The following is a 21529-nucleotide window of genomic DNA, read 5'->3' on the forward strand; positions in this document are numbered from 1 at the left end:
TTGTTGACGACGACTACTAATCCCCCTTCTATCTGTGATCTCCCACATAATCCCTCCTCCCCCCCCCCCCCCTGATCCCGATTTTTAAAAATAGAAATTAATTATGACAGTCTTCGCAGTAACTACTTTGGCAGTAGTGAAAATAAGACCTGATAAAAATTCAGGCCTGTGCGGTATTTAAATCCATGACCTCTGCGATACTGGTGCAGTGCTCTACCAACTGAACTAAAAAGCCAATTTGGAGCCTGTCATTATGTCAGTTCGTAATAAACCCGTGAACGAAATACCAAGGCTTCCCGCTGAAAATACTTGTTCTTGTACCATGCAAACATACAACTCCGAGTTGGTCAACGAAACCTATGAATATGACTGTTTCATTTTGATTTTTTCTGTTATGGTCATAGGGAATCGTGTTTTTCATCTTTCATTGTGTTCTTGACGAAGAGGTAGGAAAAATCAAAGCACATTTTTTTTTTTATAATTCTCAATTAGAGGAAGATTCTTGCGATCAGAGGAATTTAATTGCATAATTAAATTCGTTACTATCTTGTCTGCCTTTGATAATTCCTTTCATATTTCAAGTTTTATCAAGGTTTGTCAGTAATTTACGGATCTGAGTAGTTTTTGTAGGATAAGTACATACCAATAACATGAGCCTTCCTCTTTGTCCTCCAATTTTCCCTCGGAAAAAAAAAAAAAGGAAAGAAAGGAAAAAAAAACACATTTATTGGTTTTATTATGTCTAGGTTCAAGACGCAATCCGAAAGTTATTTGGCCGGAAGTCTGGTGAGCTACCAAAGACGAGATCAACACCAGTTTTGAACCATAATAATACATCTGAGATGGAGAGACACTCGGTGGTGAACCTCTTGCAGGAATCCTGTACGTTTGAAGTATATCGCAAATTAATTGCAGTAAATTTGATTGATTTGCTTTCCATGTTCAATTATTTATACACACGTCTGTTCGTTCGTTAATTCATTCATTCAATTAATCGTTAGTTTATTTATCCGTACCTTCGTCCTTTCCTACCGTCACCCCAACTTAATTACCTTACCTCCCTTTTCTCACCTCTCTATCTAACACTCACCTACCAGCCCTTTCACCTTCAATACACCTTCATTCCTTTGTCCACCCATTCGTTAATTAATTAATTAATTAATTAATTAATTAATTAATTCAGCCATTCACTTCAATCATTTATGGGGGGAAAAGGAAACTATAAAATCGAATATCAAAAAGCTGCATTTTTTCGTCTGCTTTTCTGTCGCCAGTCGTGCAGGCGAATGAGAGGGGAAAATGAGTGTACTAAGAGAGTCAAGTGATGACAAAAATTGCAAGACATTGTACAATGTTTGCTCTACAATTTCGTTTTTCAGCGGGGAAAATAGATGGAGTTCACGGCATGATGAACATGGAAAAGAAGAATAACGAAAGTTGCTTATAGATAAGAATACTTAGTAAGAATTAAACTGATATTAGAATTAATTGTTAAAGATCCAGCGAAGGTCATTTCAACATTTACAATTAGCATAAAATGTATGTTTAGATACAATATTGTATTATTATTATTATTATTATTATTATTATTATTATTATTGTATTATTCGCGTTTTTCGTTCTCCTTTTATATTTTATTCAATTTTGTTCGGTGAGATGGAATATCCGAAGGAGGCAATGATAAACCAAGAGGGTAGAAGGATGTGAAGATGAACTTGTATTGTAAATATCTACAAAATGTTTGTTGGGTAAGATAGAAAATCTCAAAAGACGTAATTACAATAAATCGAGAAGGAACAAAGATGGCTGGCTGAGGGAAAAAAATATTAAAAGAGAGTCTCAATGGAATTAACTTTTAGATGTACAACGGTTAAGCATCAAAATTGACAAATTTCAACTGCTAGTCGTAAAAAGAATAAACCGTTAATTTTTTTTAAGCGTCATGGATAGAATCTATTGTTAGTTGTAAAATGACCAAACTTTTGACCGTTAGCCGTGAAGGCCATTACCCCAGTAAGATTCTGATTCATTAGCTGTTGTGTTGCATAATTGTTAAACCTACAGAGAACAAAATGTGAAATAAAATCAATATCAGCATCGTACCAGAGCTCCCTCGTCATTTGTAAGAACTGGCTGCTCACCCTCTCTCTGATCAAAGTAGGGGTTCACTTTTAACTTCTCTCCATCATATTCATACGGTATTCAGCAAACAGGTAATGACAATATTCAGACTTATTAGATAGAAGTTGTTGTCTTAATCTAACGCCAAATTCTCATAGAGAATTTAGTACTAGAGGTGCGAATTGACAATTAGATTCTCGGTTAAAAATTTCATTATTCACCTTTCCTTGTTATATCATTGAAGGAAAAATCCGGAAAGTAAGGAACTGTTGATCAGGGAAGGATTCTGGTCGGTACAAGCTTTGTCGGCTCAATTGTAATACGCGAATTAAAGAGTGTACTCGCGTTGCTCGTGGACTCGATAGTTAAAGTTTTGGGACGTTGACAGGTGGAAAGGGGGGGAAAGCTAACGGCGGAGTGTTACCCACGCTGAGGCAAGACACCAAAGGACCTGTGTTGGTTTCTTTCAGTCTTCTTTATTACCTTTATAGCGTTGCTCGTGGACTCGTAGTCAAAGTTTTGGGAAGTTGTAAGGTGGATAGGGTGGGAAAGCTAGAGGCGTAGTATAACCCACGCTGAGGCAAGACACCAAATAACCTATGCCGGTTCCTTTCTGTCTTCTTTATTACCTTTAAAGCGTTGCTCGTGGACTCGATAGTTAAAGTCTTGGGACGTTGGAAGGTGGATAGGGTGGGAAAGCTAGAGGCGTAGTATAACCCACGCTGAGGCAAGACACCAAATAACCTATGCCGGTTCCTCTCTGTCTTCTTTATTACCTTTATAGCGTTGCTCGTGGACTCGATAGTTAAAGTTTTGGGACGTTGACAGGTGGATAAAGTGGGAAAGCTAGCGGTGGAGTATAACCCACGCTAAGGCAAGACACCAAAGAACCTATTCCAGTTTCTTTCAGTCGTCTTTATTACCTTTATAGCGTTGCTCGTGGACTCGATAGTTATAGTTTTGGGACGTTGATAGGTGGATAGGGTGGGAAGACTAGCGGCGGAGAGTAACCCACGCTGAGGCAAGACACCAAAGGACCTATGCCGGCTTCTTTTAGTCTTTTTTATTAACTTTATCGCAACAACCACTGCTACAGTTTCTGTTATTCTCTATACCGTGACAACAAATTCACTTCTCTCTCCTCTTTCAGTAACTTAATTAAGAGTGCACGCTTCTATAACTATTCATTATCGATATCACGAGCAGATATGCTGGCCGCGACCTTACACGATTATTATCTGTATTTAAACAAACACTTTCACGAAAACCTCAAGCAACATACTCAATGCGTTCGAAAAAACCCATCAGGCGTAGGTCCAAGGTAAGGCCAAAATACAAAGTAAAAACTGCACGCACTCGCACTAAAACTACAAAATAACCAGATAAAAATGCTCTACTAACAATATCTGATTGCTGAAACCCAAATAACCTTGGAATTAAAAGATCAATCCTATCCAAACGATTAATACCTAAAAAAAAAAGGAATTACTAATCCCTACTTTACAATACTCGCAATGAACACACAAGTTAAAGCTTCACTCCAAGGCGAATGACAGAGCGTGTGCATGAAAACTAATGATTAAATAGAGATGATTGTTCACGATCAATCCTTTGCCTTCCAGTTTTACTTTTTGAAAGAATAAAAGAGGAAGGGTGCGTAGGTTGCTCTTGTACTCATTAGGTAAAGAAGTTCAGCAAGATCTGAGGCAAGCGGACAACCATGGGACCCTTGTTGTTGCTCTATAATATGGATTGCCCGTTGGCAATCGTGGAACTGTGGAAAAGTTCTTTAAACTTCGGACTTATGCGTTCATGTCAGGGTCAGGGTGTTTGGCATTTGCCGAGACAAAGGCCGGATTGTTAAAAGTAAAGTCTTCCTTAACCCTCTCTTTTGCTGCAGAACGTCTTCCTCTAGCACAGTAAACGATCCAAGCAACCAGTATGAGGACACAAAGAACCAGGCCAGCGGCAGCAGCAGCGATGAAATACCAGGGTCTACCCCGCGATGCTTTGCCAGCTTTACCTTGAACTTTATCCTGAACTTTACCGGCAATAAAAGATATCAGGTAATAAGCTGAATCATACATGCATTTTGATTAGTTCTTCATGTTATGATATATTGAAGGATAATAAAGATGACGTAACCATTTACAAAGCCTTGCTTTTTAAACATATTTAATCCATATTGACCACACTTTGTGACGATAAGTTTTCGCTCGCTACACTGGAATTTTCGGAAAACGTACAAACGGGGGGGAATTAGCTCGGTAGAGGCCCTTCGGCTTGCGAGAACGGAAACTTGTCACGGTTTCCTGGCACACGGACATCTGCTTCGAGTGAGCTTGTACGGATGTCAAGGAAGAGACAGCGTTTTGGGTCCACAGTAGATTATTATTCTAGGTCAGGCCAACAAGCGGCATGACCTCTAGCGTACTCAAGTTTGTAATCATCAAAACTGTACAAGTACTTACTTAAGAACTAACTGGTGTGAGGTGCTATTGTTACACAGATCGCAATATTTGAATAGGGACACAAAGGAGCGGAAAAAGATCTCTTTGAAGTTAAACGAAAACTACTTAAATATTCCATCTGTTTCTACGACGAAAAGAATCTCAAAATTAAAAAGACGGATGCCATAAACTCGAGGCCATTAAAGTAGGAAACTTAGATGCGAATTCACAGCTCTGATATAAAAAACAGTACCTATCGTAATTGCAGTAGCGCAGCTTAGGAAATAAAAACGGAAAGGCAATTGAAAGTTTCTGCTTATCTATGCAAGGTTGGTGTGGAAACTATCGTATGAAAAGAAATTAAAGTTACGAGTATAACCTCAGCTGCTAACTACCATGAAAACCAATTTTTCCAGAAAGACCATCAACACTTATATTTACCTAAAAAACCATGTAATAAATAACAAAAGTGCCGCCATGCAGGTGCATAATGAAAGCGAGTAACAAGCAAAATCTATTCTAAAAGCTACTGTGGTTTTTATACATTTTTTTTATTTATTGAAATGAAAGGACTTGAAATAGTTAAATGTGAAAGTTTACGAATAAATATGTTCCGAATAACACGCACGAGAAAATCAGTAAATTTTCCCGTAACAACTTTTCATTGGTTTACGGATGTAATAACCCCTTGGGTTGTTCGGTGAAGACTCGAATATTAAAAACAATCGTTACAAACCCGGCCACGTGACGAACTCGGTTTGTTTTTCCTACATTTTGACGTCATCCATTTGTTAACGAGATTGAAAATACAGTTATCAATGAATTATCCAGATCAGTCTCATCCAAGTTGGCCGTAGGATAAAACAATAATTCTCTTCGTGAATTTTTTATTAGCTAAAGATGTAAAAATCTTTGCACTATTTGTCATAGGGGAAACTCAAAAGCTTAACCGATTAAAGAGAAACCAGGGTCACAAAACAAGTTAAAAGACGCAAAAAAAAAAAAAAAACTAAGCCAGGTATCGTAAAAAAATAATGGCAATTGATCTGGATAGAGAGTATTTTTTTTCCGATGTCAAGCTTGCATCGTATGTACAATTTTATTCCAAGAGTGCGCGAAACGAAGTTAAATCACCACTTATCTTATCCATTTGTTTTTTATTTTTTATTTTTTGAACGAAAAGGATACTTTAGGAGCAAGAAGCAAAATTGGCTACAATGACATTGGCTATTTTGCCATTTATTTTCCCACAATTTGATGGATTGTTTAAAACAAGCCTTAAAAACTGAGTGGTTATTTTGTTTTGGTGTTGCTTGCTCATTGGTGGGGAAAGGGATGCAATTTAGAGAAGAAAATAGTGGGATTTGGGAATGGCACTGCTGAGAGCCAATAAGATTTCAAGGATCAGGAATTTCAGGAAATTGCTCACCCGTAAGTCCATAATCGTACCACGATATGTTATGATCGATTTACCATTATTTCATCACCTTTACTCCTCGGTACAGGTATTTACACGGTACTTACATAGCTGACCAAACTTGTTATGAATGGTGGACTGATCAGAGTTATGGTCCAAGGTGGATCCATCGGGAAGAAAGAAATCGTTCTCTTGATTCCCGTCCCATAACCCTACAAGACCTCTTGTAGCTCCTAAATAATGATATTATACATTGGACTTACTAGAAAAACCCTGATTGGTCGAGAGCATGCAATCATTATGCAGTAGCGTGTGAAGTTGTCGTGGTAACCCAATATCTGCAGCAGATATTGGGTTATCATGTCGTTTTCAAGGTCTGCTTAGTTTCCAAGCCCCTCGTCCGTGAAGTGTTCTCAAACTTTTAAAAACCCAGAGAGAAGTGTGTTCTTTGGAGATTTTATCAAATGCATGACAAATAAAGTTTTGGATTCGGTTTTCATATGATATCATGAATTGTTAAAGATAACTCGGACCTCGTCATTGGTAATTCATGATATCATGCGCGACCTCATCCAATAATCGCTTATTGTGTAACAAAAACGTACTTACTCAGAAAGCAACTCACAATCCTTCGTTTAAAGGTTCTTACTTCTACATAAATAAAAGTCGTTTTTGAAAAAAGTGATCGATTTTTTAATAGTCGAGCTAAAAGTATTATTTTTTTGTCTCTATAAATGCCATCAGAAAACCTCACTCTTTTCAAAGATTTCACTTGAAAGTCTTTGATTAAAAAGAATGCAAGAACACCTTTAAATGTTGGTGGCATCAGCAGCATCAAGTTCAAGATGTCCTCCACTTTCTGAATTGTCACGGTTTCTCCAGAGGTAAATACAACTGAGTATGTGGAAGTGTTGCTGTCCTTTAATACTGTGACGCTTTTAAAATCCATCTTGGAAAACTGTTCAACTAATTCTACCAGATCTCCATTCACTAAAATTTGGAAAATCCTAGGGCTGCCAGTGATGTGGACCTGAAGAAAATAATTATGATAAATGCTAATGCTAAGTTACGTTGGCTCCTGAAAAATCACTGTGGTCGTCCTTTCTTGCTTCCCTGGTACCCTACTGTTCAGCGAAGGTAAAATTTTCAGTAAATAGTTTGAAGAAAGGAAGAAACAGCTTAGTAGAAGTGCGTGACGTTTCGATAATCTCAGCGTAGGTCACGATCGGAGTGCGATATTTTTGACTCCGAGGATGACTTCTGCTCAGGTTGTTGTATTGTCAGTCAATATCATCGACAGGAGTCATTTGCAGGACAACTTTAGCTCTTGCGATCTAACTACACCATCAAATCTTCAGTTATTCGAATTTTCTTCTTCAAATTTTTTTTCTTACCTTTATTACCATCTTTATATCATTATGGTTTGGAAAATCAGAATTATCTGCAGAGCCAGATAGTGTCAAGAAAATGCAATCTACGTTATCAGCTTTAAAAGCTGCTGGTTATGGGTGACCAATCCTTCTGATGTTGATTCTCTTATCAACTTCCAAACTGCTTGATGACTAAAGGTTCTCTTAAAATACAAAATGAAACAGCTTAAATAGTCATAATATAACATTGTTATATTACCTGTACAACATCCGAGCCTCGTTCTTTCACTGCAAACGCTGTAAAAACAGTGCCAAGAATACTGCTGTCATTGTTAAAAGGCTGCATTCGACCTTGAAGCTCAAAGGCAATGGAAGGAATCTGGAGGACATGATACTCGCCATAACCACCGAAAGTGTATTTAGTACCGTCTAACGAAACCATGTGAGTTGAACCGACCCCCAGGGCTATTAAAATAACAAAAAATCAAACCAAACAAAAATAATAATTTAAAAAAAAAACAAAACGAAATATTTAAAAAATGATAAAAAAGTGGTTGGAGACGTAAAACTGATCGCTTTCCAATCTTTAGTTTTGTAAGAATTACCACAGAGTTGCTTTATTGAATAGCCGAAAAGCACAAAAAATATCTCATCAATCTTAAGAGATTCATCTTTTTGTCACCTTTTAGCTTATTTGAATCGCCGAAGGAGAAGAGGGGATTAACGTTTCAGATCAATGTGACCCACATTTGAGTATAAAGTGAATATACTCGGGGGGGTGGGGAGGGGGGGGGCAAGAAAAGTTGTCGAACACTGCACATTGCCACCAGTTCAATTAAATTTAATAAGTTAACAATAATTGCGTGAACTGAAAATGTTTTGTCTGATCCTTGACAAGCTGTACCCAAAGCGGGTACCTCACGTGGCTTTGAAGAGCCTTTGTTAAACTAGGATGGTCTCCTTGCAAATTATCCTCAACGAGGGGATTTTTTTTGTGTAGTTTCCTCACCTGGTCTCGGGGGTTTGTAGCGAGAGCTGTCATCTGAAGGTCTTTTCTCAAAGTAACGCTCACATTTGTCAGAGGAGAGACAGCAATCCACAAAAGGAACGTGGTCTTGAAAGAAATGAGAAAACGTTGGCACTCCAGCCTCGGTATTGAACCGATTTAGGGATCCTCCTTTGGGTGGGCCTAACTTCAGGTTTCCTCGTTCAGTGTAACAGCATTGCCATCCAGCACCTTGCGCACTGAGAGAAAAAACTAAGTATGATTGGGAAATAATGTAGCGAAAAAAACACCAGTAAGTTTTTGGGTTGAGAAAGTATAATTTTGAAAGGTTTGATAGTAATAATGGCACATACCTAGGTATAGTCGTCGTGAAGCAGAGATTGGCATCAACATGATTGACACTACTATGTTTAGCTGAATTGCGATATTCGTCTATTATAAATCGACCGCGGTCCGCTTGAGCTTGAAATGACGATTTTGGACAAGGAAGGAGGGAGGCATCCTCTGTTATAAACAAACAATATAATGAGAGTGTTCATTTGTCACAGATGAACTTGAGCATTTATTAAGGCCTTTTATGCAGTGAGGCTACATAAATTGGGTGGTAATCCAAGTGACGTTTGTGCTTGATTTACCTGTATTCAAAAATGGAAACTTAGTTCACCTTCATGCTGTTATTATTTCAAGCAACGATCCCATCGAATCTCACTGCTGTCGTTAAAATTCTATTTTTTTCATAGAGTATTATTCGGTAGACAGTACTTTGCTGGAGAAGGGAAAGGGTAGCCAGTAGCTATTTCGGAGTCATTTATAAAAACGTCCCAAAGAGTCGAAGGTTGTGGATTGACCTCTATACAATCATTTCCTAAAACATGACTTAATACGATAAGACGGCCTATTTTACCCAGTTAATTCTGCTCTTCGTTAAAGAACTGAAGGTTTTACCTAAAAATATTTTTGGATCAGGCTGCTTACTGTGCCAGTACGTGCATCTCTGCTTAGCCAGCTCAGAGTTTGACCAGTAAAACAGATCGCTCCAGATCCACTGGGCCTTGCCTTTTTCTAAGTTACCAGAAATCTTTTTTTACTTGCACCAGTGTAATAAATTGATCATACTCAGTTCTAAGAAATTGGGAGATCATAAAATCAGTTGTACCAAATATATCATTCTCAACAGTAGAGACATGGGTCCAACATTACAAGAAGGGAAAAAGTAAAGTCAGCCGGAATGACCTCTTATGTCAGAGCTTATCCTGGTTTCATTACAATAAAGCAGCCACGATTAGTCATGCTCCCTTCCGCCGTGACAATACGCTCTTCATAGCAAGGTGTCGTTTAGTTGGCAAGTTTTGCTGAATCTTTTTTGGTGACTCATTGTACTCATGAGTAGATAAGGAAGCATCTCTTTCCTGAGAATACGGCTCATTAAACTAGAAAGGGCTGGAACCTGGACCTTTTAAAAGATGCTTTTTCGACCAGAATGGGAAGACAAAATCATGAAGGTTGTAACAGTTTGTATGCTGTGCCTTTTTAAGTCAGCTATACAGAATTCTAGACATTGTTAATGATCTCTACGATTTTTTTCTTTAATAGAGGCATTGTAAGTGCTGAAAAAGTGAGTAATTGAAACACGAAGTAATAATTTTAACTCAAGTTACTTTTCCACTCACCCTCGTCCCTTTCCTTTTGGCACAATAAATTGACTTTCTCCTGTATTTCTTTGTTCTTCTTGTAAAGAAAAAATGCTATGAAAATAGACATTGTCATCCCTCATGGAAAAACGTGCTAAAAGAACGGCCACGGTAAAGTTGTCATCTCCAAGATGGCTTGGGTCCCACGTGATACTGACAGGAACGTCTTCACTCCACTTTTCCGGATTCAGCCGAACAACTGCAGGCGTAGCTCTATTCAAATTCACTGCATGAAAAGTAGATTTAAGAATCAAAGGTCAAACCAAACCGATTAATGGTAATAATAATGGTTTTTACTTTACAAAAGCTATGCAGAACTGAAATATACACAAAGGTGAAACCAGACTTCAGATATCGAAAGGTTACTTACCTGATGTTACAATTCCTTGATAATCGAAACTACTTCCACCATCCACTGACATTCTAACAGTCAGTCTACCAGTCATATTCAGCATGGGAACGGGGCAAGATGCTTGTATGCCGCTGATATAGCTTCCATTCATCATTTTCCCTCCAGGAAATTCACAAACAATGACATTCGATGGTTCAAAGCAGGGTCCAGCGATAAAAATATTATCACCACCAAGCATCATAACAGATGATGGAAACATCTCAAGAGTGGGAGATCCTATGGAAAGTGCAATTTCAGCATAATTTACATTAGTGTCACACATAACATAATAATATTATTTTTTTCCTCTTCGACGTCATTTCTTGCTACCCTCAGGACCCACGGTAAGAGTTCTCTCTAAAGAGTTTACGATCGTTATGAAATTTCAATGATGCGGGGGTGGATCATGGTAGATGTAGAAATTGGGAAATTTAGAGAAAACCGGACTCCACTCATCAGCTTAGCACGTTTTAAATTTATACAGCCACTTTTAGATGTCATGAAGGCGGATTGTTTTACCATTCGTGTTGCAGGTGGTTCCCTGAATTTTCTCCAGGTCCAAACGGAACATCCATCTTCCCGGCTGTCCGATATTAGAGGTGGAAGTAACATTGATAATCGCATCTGTGGCTGATCCCGGTATGATGAAATATTTTATGCCGTCGCCAGCGTTGAAGCCTGCCTGGTAAAATGATCGCAACTATGAAACGTACAGAAAATACGCTTAACAACATTTCGTCACATATTAATCAAAACAGATCCTAACCGTTGTAACATTCCGCTTGTTGGGCCTTTATTGAAATAACTTAATGGACCTGTGCTCCCAGTGAAAGTGTTTTATCATTAAGAAAAATACGTGAGCTCCCTGCTCATACTATTCGTTTCCTTCGTATGCAAAATAAGAAGGATCTTGTCTCTGACTCTTAATAGGATGGTGAGAAATAGAATTTTCAATCGAAGCTAGCGTTGATAAGCTTTCAGTTTGGATAATTAGATTCAGTTCAGTCGGTTATCTAATTTTCTACATCTTGAGCAGTTTTGTTCTTTTTGCTATTTTCCGAAACAAATTGCAAGAATTGTTATGAGAAAGAACTGAAAGGTGATAACATAACTGGATTCACCTGATTAGAGAAAAACTAATTTCATCGAGATTCTCCCGTGTTTAACGAATACAACCCTATAAATTGATTACGATTTTTGTAGGGTAATATTATAAATATTGGTGGTTTATTGGGAGAGAACGTACTTTCAGATTGAAAGTACGAATATCCGGCCTGTATGAAACCCGAAATAAGTGCCCATTTTAAGAGCCCACTGATTTTTAGGTGAGCTGCTTATTTATAGTCAGGGTTTATACTATAACAAATGTTTTAACAATAGATATAAATGAGATCAGCTCAAATTTGAGTCCACCCTCGAGTAACATTTCTATCACTTAAGCCAATATACCTGCGCTGGACTTCCTCCAAGTCCCCAAAAATCTCCATCGTTTGAGGAAGCCGTGGTCCAAGAAATACTGTTGTAATTGAAAATTGCAAAAGACTCTTTCCCATTGGTGACAAGAACTGCTTGGTGGGTGTTTCTCTGGCAAATATTAAATGACATTGGCATTAATTTGCAAGGATAACAAAAATTAAAACTAGGCAATAAAGGCAATCCATGGCAATAGAGTCTATTGTCACTCATTACTTACTAGTATTTCATTGAAGAACTCGTCACACAACACAATCAAAATATAAAAATAAGGCCTGATCCCTTTCATTTATTTTTTTATACGCATTTCACATATGGGATTTTTCATATATTCGCAGTCATTTAAAGAGCTCTTACTTAAATAAAATGTCTCTTACTATATCTTCACCAGTTGAATAAGCTCCCCAAAAAGGCACCTCGTACCACGTGGCAACTAATACCCATTTGGCCTGAAAACCTTTAGCCCTCATATCAAAATAGACGCTCCGAACGTCTTTGGTAGCTCGTTGAAGCAGCTGAGGATCTGTGCTCTCTCGATAGTATATTTCTCCGCCAATCCTTATATCGACATCAGCCCAAAATGGCGCTATAACTATGTAATCGTCATCATCCAGCGGCAAAGGGTCTGGTGTATATGAAACACTTTCCACCAGAAAAGAAATTAACCCATTGGTGTTTACCTAAGGGTAAGAAATTGAGTAAGTGAGGTAGTTATCCGTCCAGAACAACTCTAAAATCGGGAAGAGGAGCTAATCCTTAGCCTATGTAAAACATATTTTTTAGACGGAACTTTATGAAGAACTTTGCCTTTCCCTACTCAGAAAAAAATGTATATTCTCCGTATAGCAGTAGCAATAGTATCTAGTTTACTCAAGGAAATCGGTGATGCAACGGTATCCGTTCTTCCAGGCTTTTCGTTCCTATTGGTGTGTTTATAGATGCTTCAATAACTTCATAAATTCAGATTTGTCTTTTCATAAATTCACAGAAGATCCTAAGTCAGAAGTTCAGTAATTCAGTGAGTTTGTAATTCTCCAACAAGAATTTGTGTTTTAAATGTAATGATTAAATTTTCACTTAAAAATACTGTCTCGACTTGGTTTTTAAAGGTGTCAGTGGTTGTTTTTCAATTTCTTCTAAAACATATATAAACTTTCAGGATCAAAAGAGATCCAAGTAAATACAGTGTGTTCTGAACATTTTGAAGACGACTGTTTTAAGTTTGAAGAGAGAACCAGGGGAGTGAGAGATGGCGCCAGTCCATCATTGTTTCTAGGTTCAACAGGAAGCTATGTTAAAAAAGAAATATAATATTTCGTGTCCGGTATGATAATTGTGGGGGCGTTTTTATATCAACCTTCTACTCCACGGTTTCTTTCCGTGAATCTCTTCTAAAATGTAACATGCTTACTTCGGCAATCTGCTTTCGTTACAATAATTCCTACCTGGTTCTATTACCCAGTGACCATATTTGGTTACGATCCACTGATTTCTGCGAATGTTTTAACATTACCAGTTAACGCGAAAGGGAAAAGATTTTTTCCCCCCAAAAATTTAGCTTCAATCTAGCCTAAAATCAACGGAAAGTTTCAACAGAAAATTTGCCATTTTTCGTTCTTGATTTTCTAATTCATAACGATGAGGGAAAATGCCAAAGGAATCAAATAATGCAGCACACCAAATAAAGATTTGTAAAAGTACACTCGTGCCTGCTTTTATTATAAATTAATGGATCGATTTTTCACCTTAGAAAAGGGTCAAATACCATCTAAAAAAAGCAATAACTAACCAGTTGAAATTGTTATTAGTTGACAAACATCTTGAGATACACATGAATGACCATCTCAGATAACAGGGTAGTGAAGCTCCATGTGTCTGTTTTCATGTTATTCTTTCATTCACTCGCAAATCGAACTATTAATGACTTAAACCTTAAAAATACTACGAAAGTCAACAGTAACAACAGACATAATCTACATCTGCAAGAGCGGAACAAAAATTTGTTAACATAATTAAGAGAATCAAATGGTGTTTAAAAGAGAATTTTAGTATCATGAGCCCTTTCTGGTTCCATATTAACTTCGTTGCTAACTGCACGCCATCTCATCTACGCGATTCCCCGCACTGAATCACTCTTTAGGCTTCGGATCAAACACACCAACCATTATGGTTCAAATCTCTATGTGCGCGCGGCCATGCATAAATAACTTGACGAGAGCATTTTGCAACAAGCTTTGCGACAAGCAGTAGAAGAAATAAGTTACAAAATAGCGAAGAAATTCCAATTTTAGCTTTTGACTTTTACAAAACTAAGATTTCTACTAAAACTTAAGTATTTTGGCTCTGTTTATTGACATTTTCCTTAATTAATTCAAAGAAGCGCACTTAGCAATGACAACTTGTTCAAAGAACAAGAAGTTTAATTAAATGGCATAAACCAGATGAAGCGTTCCCGCTCAACCGAGACTATTTTGGGATGTTTTTAAATAGCCAACAAGATCTACTTTTTTTCTGAAATGTGAGAACTTTAGAAAACTTGAGAACTTTTATTCGTGCGCAAGTTGTGTCCGCTATGTCCAATTCTGCAATAAAAATAACTGGATAGAAAAAAAAAAAGAACCAAAGTACCATAAGGGCTTTTCAAAAAAATTGAAGGTTAAGCATACAATTCTACCACCATCACAAGGTCTTTTTGATTCCATGGTAACTTGTTTACCTAATGTACGGCATCTTTTAAACATGTCTAATGAACGAGTCTTTGAAGGCATCAACCCTTTCACGTGCTAAGGCGTGGCAGACGCCTTGGTGAACGTGCATAACTCTTAAATGACAAATGTCTGGAATTTTTGACTGAGAAATTTCTGCCTCCATCACAAGGTCTTTTTGATTCCATGGTAACTTGTTTACCTAATGTGCGGTATCTTTTAAACGCAATTGACCGTTTATGAAACGCCTATAGGACTTCAAAGCGAAAGTAACGAAATAATGAGTGTACCGCATAACATATCATGTGGCACGGACAAGAGAACAAAAACTACTTCCTCAATATCTATAGGATGGAAACGCGCAAAGTTCTATGACTATACCGTATTCATCATCACTCGCAGGTATTTATTACAATTGATATCCGATGTCCTTTCGAGAATCTTAGATTAAATTCGAAACTCCCTTTTGGTTCAATGAAATGAATCTCGGAGTGAATGATCAGCTCGTAAAAGAGGCAGCACAGGAGATAAGTACTAACACATAGTGAAAATTTCAAATGATTATTATCAAGTTTATAGCGCGTGGAGCCTGGATATTTTGTGTTAAAAGTTTCCACCCTAATGAGTAGCTGAGTAATTGTTAATCATTTGTCATCTGTAAGGATAACAACTTATGAAACGCTTCAATAACGTGTCTGATGGATGAGTCTTTGAGGACGTCAACCCTCTCACGTGCTAAGGCGTAACAAACGCCTTGGTAAACGTGCATAATGCTCTTACGACAAATATCTGGTATTTTTGACTGTGAGAAATTTCTTTTTTTGAGTAGCTTACAGATCTATGCTGTGAGTAATTGCTAATCATTTGTCATCTGTAAGGATCACAACTTATGAAACGCATCAAAATCATGACTGATGAATGAGTCTTTGAAGGCATCAACCCTTTCACGTGCTAAGGCATGGCAGACGCCTTGGTAAACGTGCATAACTCTTATATGACAAATGTCTGGAATTTTTGACTGAGAAATTTCGGTTCCATTTTATGAATCTATTTTCGTGAACGAAAAGAACTCGCCAAACAAAGTCACTTCATGTTTTCAAATGTGGATTGTGGAAGCTCATACTGATTACTTCTGATTCTGATGGAAGACTGCAACTATTTTACAGACTTGGTGAGTCATCTTGTTTGAATAATGTTCATAACAATCTGGATAGAAACATTCAGATAGCATTGGATATCGAACTTTATGAAACTAAATTCTAATGCTCTTTTCCTTGCGTTAATGCTTATTCCTGCATAGCAGTGAGCCTTAAATCATAGTCAAAAGCAGCTTTATAAAGACGTTGTCATTTACATTTATAAAGGTAAATGGTCGCGAATTTCTTCTTCCAATTGCTGTGCGCGTAACAATTTTCTTATTCAAAGTTATCTAACGGCGAAACTAAGATTGATATCTTACTTACAAATAGAGAATTGTAGCTCTGACCAAAGAAAAGGAATGGCACCAATATTGGTATTTCACCAGAGCTTCCGTCGTTCAAGTGAGGAAGGGCAATATCTCCCTCGCTTGGCCCAAAAGGATAAAGATTCGGAAGTACAAGAGCTTCAGGAATGGAAAAATGTTTGAGTGCAAATAGCACAAATACCAAGAGCTGCATTCCTCAAGCAAATGGGGCAGATACTACAAGGTTTGCAGGCTAAGGTAATCTTCTTGTTATGAACACGATACGAACCTCTTCGTCGATTGTGCTCATAGTTGAATGAATTAAGCGATAAGTAACATGCTCTAAATCCAAATGAGCACGTGAGTAAATCAATTTCATAACAGACACGCGTGATGGATGGTTCTTGCTTCGAGAGATGATTCGTCGTCATGTCATTAGACGTAGGACGAGGTAAAAATCTCAAGTGCTCATGAGGAATAGAACCCTAAACCTTCGGATTTTATGACCCGGTGCTCTACCACCAATCCACAGAGACTCTTTTTAGTGAAAGAGACGATTTTAAGCTTCTTAGCCGACACTCGTGCTGCATAATGATAATTAGCAATTTAGATAGTGTCACGTGCAAATAATTGATATTGAGCTCGGTTATGAAATAGAGAAAGATGTCTTTTCGTCTTTTCACATGCGTGGGATGATATATGTGTATTTATTAGATTTGGACAATATATTTGAATTAATAAAGAAGGCTGTAACCTCTGCTCATGTTGTTATGTATAAAGAAAACGGATGCCTCATAAACGTTTTCGGGCTTTGCTTTTCCCACCACGATTCACAGTTAGATAATCTTCTCTATATTTTTACCATAATTTACACTGAGAAAGAGCCATTTGTAATAAACAAAACAATCACTGTCGAACTTCAAAATTAAATTAATCGAGCCGAGAAGAATGAAATAGGGCTTATGCTTCTGATGGTATTTGTCCAAACTGTACGATGATAGTCTTGACACACATTCTCTTCACATTAGAAAACAAAACTAAACAAAAGGAAAAAAAACGTTTTGGGGGCATTAATCTCCCCTGATTAATTTTTAGATCAAAGAAGCGGTGCGAATGAGGAACAGGTTTGGTAGAAAATATCGTCGCTGCCGTACTAAGGAGCTCTGCGCACCAGGCAGAAATGTATGCGACAAACAGTAAAGCGATTCGAACTTACTTTGAGATCCTTTGTTGAACAATTCACCTTTCATGGACAATTGTATGGATACGCTATGTAATTATAAAAGTATTTAATAACATCTGTAACAGATGATAGTCCATTTTATGCAATTTGATTATCCATTTATCCTTTAAATCTTTACACCAAATGGATTAGGATGTCGAGCATTTGTAACACAACACATTTTCTCGCAGTCAAAACTGACTGGAAAGCCAAGAAAACATATTGAGTAATTCAATTGCTTCTCCTAAAGTCTTTTATTGATTCATTTATTGGAACAAGGGCACAGAAAAGTTACTTTTTGGAGTTTGTGATTTTCTGTCACTTTCAGACATCCGACAATGGCCTGTAAAGTTTACATTTCTTTAACTGAAACAAAGGAATAACACTTTCTGCTGAGGCTAATTTTCGCACATCTAGGAAATAGAAAACAGTCAAGACAGGAGCTCTCCTGTTTTTGTATGGGTTGTATATTTCTGTTTTGGACGACCCGTAGCGTTCTTATCGTGACAGATGAATTGCAGACGGCGGCAAGTTATGCAGAAATACAATTTAAGAAATCTCTCTTTGTCTGAACATCACAAAGGGTTGATTCTGACAGAGAGTGATCTATTTTTAGGATAAAATTTGCCACAGCTTTATTTGAAAGTTAAACGAACAGTGATTACAGCTGGAAAATTGAGTGTACCGTCACTTTCACGCCGCAATCAATCAAGTTTCTGCGAGTTCTATGAATTGTTGCGTCGCTTTGTTTGCTTCTTGCCGATGGATTCTTTGAGATATTGATGGTCAACTTTTTCATTTTTCTCAATTAATACTTAGTGCTCCTTAACAATATGTCTGCTTCAACAATTAGCAAAAGTATTCACCAAAGAAATTTATTACGTGCTGCATTTTTTTTGAGCTCCTTCCCTGGCCACCGAAAGCCCCAACAAAGATTCCATCTTTTTTAGTAGCTCCTTAATCTAAGTGTAATTGGTCATAGCTTTCGCAAGAAAAATACGCTTGACACCGAAGAGGGAGTAAGGTGTATGAACGTGGGTGGCTTATCATAATCCTCCATTGTTTCCTTTATTTTCTCACTCTTTCCCTGCGAAACTTGTAAGGAATATGCCGGCGGCGCATAATTACGTAATAGAAAATCCAATACGCCAAACATAAGTCTCACACGAGAGCCACGTTTAGCCGAGTAAAAATGTTTGTGAGTCACGTTTCAGCTCATAGTTTCACTTGTCAAAAAGGGAAAGCATGCCATCGTAGCCCTAAGCCGCCTTGATGTCGATTATAAACTCTTTCCTTTAAAAGTCGTCTGCACAATTTTTTTTTCTCGCTGCCAGGGTGTTGTGATGAACTTTATTCATTCCTCTTTGCTGTTTTCTCACAATCCAAAGCTGTCACTCATAGCTCTTTCTATCAATCTAGAAAATCCCAGTCTCCAACAGACCGAACAATTCATCAAAGATCTCTGTTATTAAAATGCCCATCTTGACTACGCATGTTATTCCTATCTGTGATGTTTAGATAACGAAAAATATTTCAGTAAGCGATTGTGGAAAAAGGGGCATTACTTTTCTTGACTTAAACGTTCTCAACTTCATTTTATTTTTGCAAAATGTGTTAAATTTTGACGAGAACAAGAAAGACATTCTAAGGTATTTGTTCAAATGTGGTGATTCAGATGAAGACGATGGCTTAATTCTCTACTCCTATGGAAATATTTTCAAATTGACAACAGATATAAAGATACGAAATAGAACTTACCAATAAGACTAGTTAATAGTTTGTGTATTTTTCGGTACATATCCAGTGAATGTTTTTGTTATTAATTGTTGAGAGTTTTTTTCTGTAATTTGAACTTTCTGTAGGGGATTAAATTTGGCGAGGATTTTGATTCGCATATCTTTAATTCGGTTTTTTTTTTTTACAATTGCGATGAACGCAAAATTACACGATCTGTGAAATTATGTACCAATGGGATAAATGGAAGTAGGAATGACAGCTTTGGATTTAAAGCAAACAGCACAGAGAAATGAAAAAGGTTTGTGTTGATAGATCCTCATAACACCGCGGAAGTTTGCCCTTTTTGGTAAGGGAAACCATAAATTGAATAGTGACTCGTGAAGAAGAGATACTACACAAGAACTTATAAGCGTCACTCTCATCTTGAAGGAAGAGAGTCAAGTTTGGTGTATTCGAATTTCTATTACGTAATAATGTGCTGTGTATTCGTTACACGATTCGCAAGGAAGAGGGAGAAAGAAAAAACACACATACAGACACAAGATTGATGCTCACAAGATGTTGCTCTCTGTGGCTGGGAGAGGAGCTTAGAGGAGCATTAAGCCTTTATTGAGACAAAATAAAAATTGCAAATAGAATGAGATCTAAAATAATACAGTAAACAGAGTGACGGTACAACTCATCAACTTACAAAGGCTCGATTGATTGCTGCCTGAAAGTGATGGTACACTCAACTTTACCATTTGTAATCACTATCGATTTTAATTTTCATAAAAAGCTGCGACAAATTTTATCCTAAAATAGATCACCCCCAGTCAAAACAACCATTGTGGTGTCCAAACAATGGAAGATTTCTCATTTCATCTGTGACGGTAAGAACGCTATGGGTTGTCCGAAACAAAAATGTATAATGCATCTAAATGGCACACTCAAATATGTTCCAGCTGTAATCAGTGTTCATTTCAATTTTCATCTAAACTGCAGCATATTTTGTCCTAAAATATGCTGCAGTTTGGCATATTCATCTCTGCCAGAATCATGCATTGTGGTGCCCAGACAAAGAAAGACTTCGTAATTAGCTTTCATAATTTTCATAACTCGGTCCGTCTGCAGTTCGTCCGTGACGATCAGAACGAGACAAAAATGTACGACGCATCCAAAAGCAGAGAATTTATGAATTATAAAGAGCATGTGACCTAACTGTATTCTTGTCTCCAGATGTGCGAGAATTTTGCTCGGCAGAAAGGGTTTTTCCTGTCTTAAGGCAAAAACTGGTAAAATTTTACTTGTCGTTGCCACAGGTGTGTAAACCTGACAGACAAGCAGCTATTTAAACTACCTTGCAACTGAACTGGACCAGCCTGTTCCTTCATTTCATCTTAGCAAAAAAATAAAAGAAAAGAAAAAGGAAGGAAAGAGATGCAGACTAATGCCACAGCCCAGAAAGAGACCTGTTAGTATATACTAGGGCAGTGGATAACGTTGAAGGCGCGCTCTGACTGGCTACTCAAACTCCGAATACTCTTTCCAATTCACCTCCGAACAACGCGCGAGTTTCCCAATCCTCGTTTTGAAGATAACTGAGTGAAAAATCTTTTTTTTTCCATTTTTATAGGTGACCCTCCACGGGAAAACATGAAAGGAGGTGAATGCGCGGACATGCTAAAATGACGCGCAAAACTAAAGAAAATGAATGAAATAACACGCTGGCTTCGGAGCGTCGTGTCGCATTTTCACACCTAATTAAATTTTTTCTATTGTCCGCGTCGCACAATAAAAACAAACGCGCGTGTTACGTGGAACGAAGAAGTGTGTCGAGCTCGGCAGTGCGTGAAATGGCACGCTTGCGAGTGATAAAGCACGCAGTTTAAGCGGGCAAAATGACACGGTAACCTCGTCCAACATTTTCGTTACATTTACGACGCCGACATACGTCTCTCGCCCTGCCATCCAGCCGCAAACCTTGAAGCAGAGTTTGAAACAAATCAACTTCCGTTTGCAAAATTTCATTAATAGTAGGCCCTTCGAATTGACCATTTTTTTGAGTCTGCTTCATGAAATAAACGAACATCGATCACATGCATGTTGACGGAAAACCTAAATAGTCCAGCGTGCGTGTCCATCTCTCATTTCAGCGGTATTCCGGCTTATAACGCTTGTATCGAAGATATAAAACATCGCTGATTCCGGATGTTATGTGAAGACTTCTAAATACTCTATATGTAATTAGAATTTACCCACGGGTCATTAGAGACTACAGTGAAACTTATAGTCCTGAACATAAAAGTGAACGTTGTTGTTTGATACGTCGTGAACTTGACTTTAAGTCCCAGTGTTGACGCGGCCAAACACAAAACTTTCGAGCGAATGCCGCCCTTTTTGTGTCGATCCTAACCCGCAAATGTATCTGAGTCCTATTTTTATAGCAGCGCTGTGCCATTCCTTTAAGAATTAAAGTGTTTTTCCTCGTTGTAAACTTCCTCTAGTCGGCTATTATCCATA

The 21529-nt window shown here is 37.7% G+C and overlaps 1 long non-coding RNA gene and 1 pseudogene across 1 annotated transcript; one reads left to right on the top strand and one right to left on the bottom strand.

Moving 5' to 3' along the window:
- Positions 1–113: 113 nt before the first annotated feature.
- On the top strand, positions 114–1981 carry LOC136283195 (uncharacterized). Its single transcript, XR_010718622.1, has 3 exons — positions 114–446; positions 747–882; positions 1380–1981. It is a non-coding gene; the product is annotated as an uncharacterized lncRNA (long non-coding RNA).
- Positions 1982–3923: 1942 nt separating this feature from the next.
- Positions 3924–16282, bottom strand: LOC131785441 (protein mesh-like; annotated as a pseudogene).
- Positions 16283–21529: the final 5247 nt, after the last annotated feature.

This window comes from Pocillopora verrucosa, chromosome 1 (genome assembly GCF_036669915.1).
Source record: "Pocillopora verrucosa isolate sample1 chromosome 1, ASM3666991v2, whole genome shotgun sequence".
Lineage (NCBI taxonomy): Eukaryota > Metazoa > Cnidaria > Anthozoa > Scleractinia > Pocilloporidae > Pocillopora > Pocillopora verrucosa.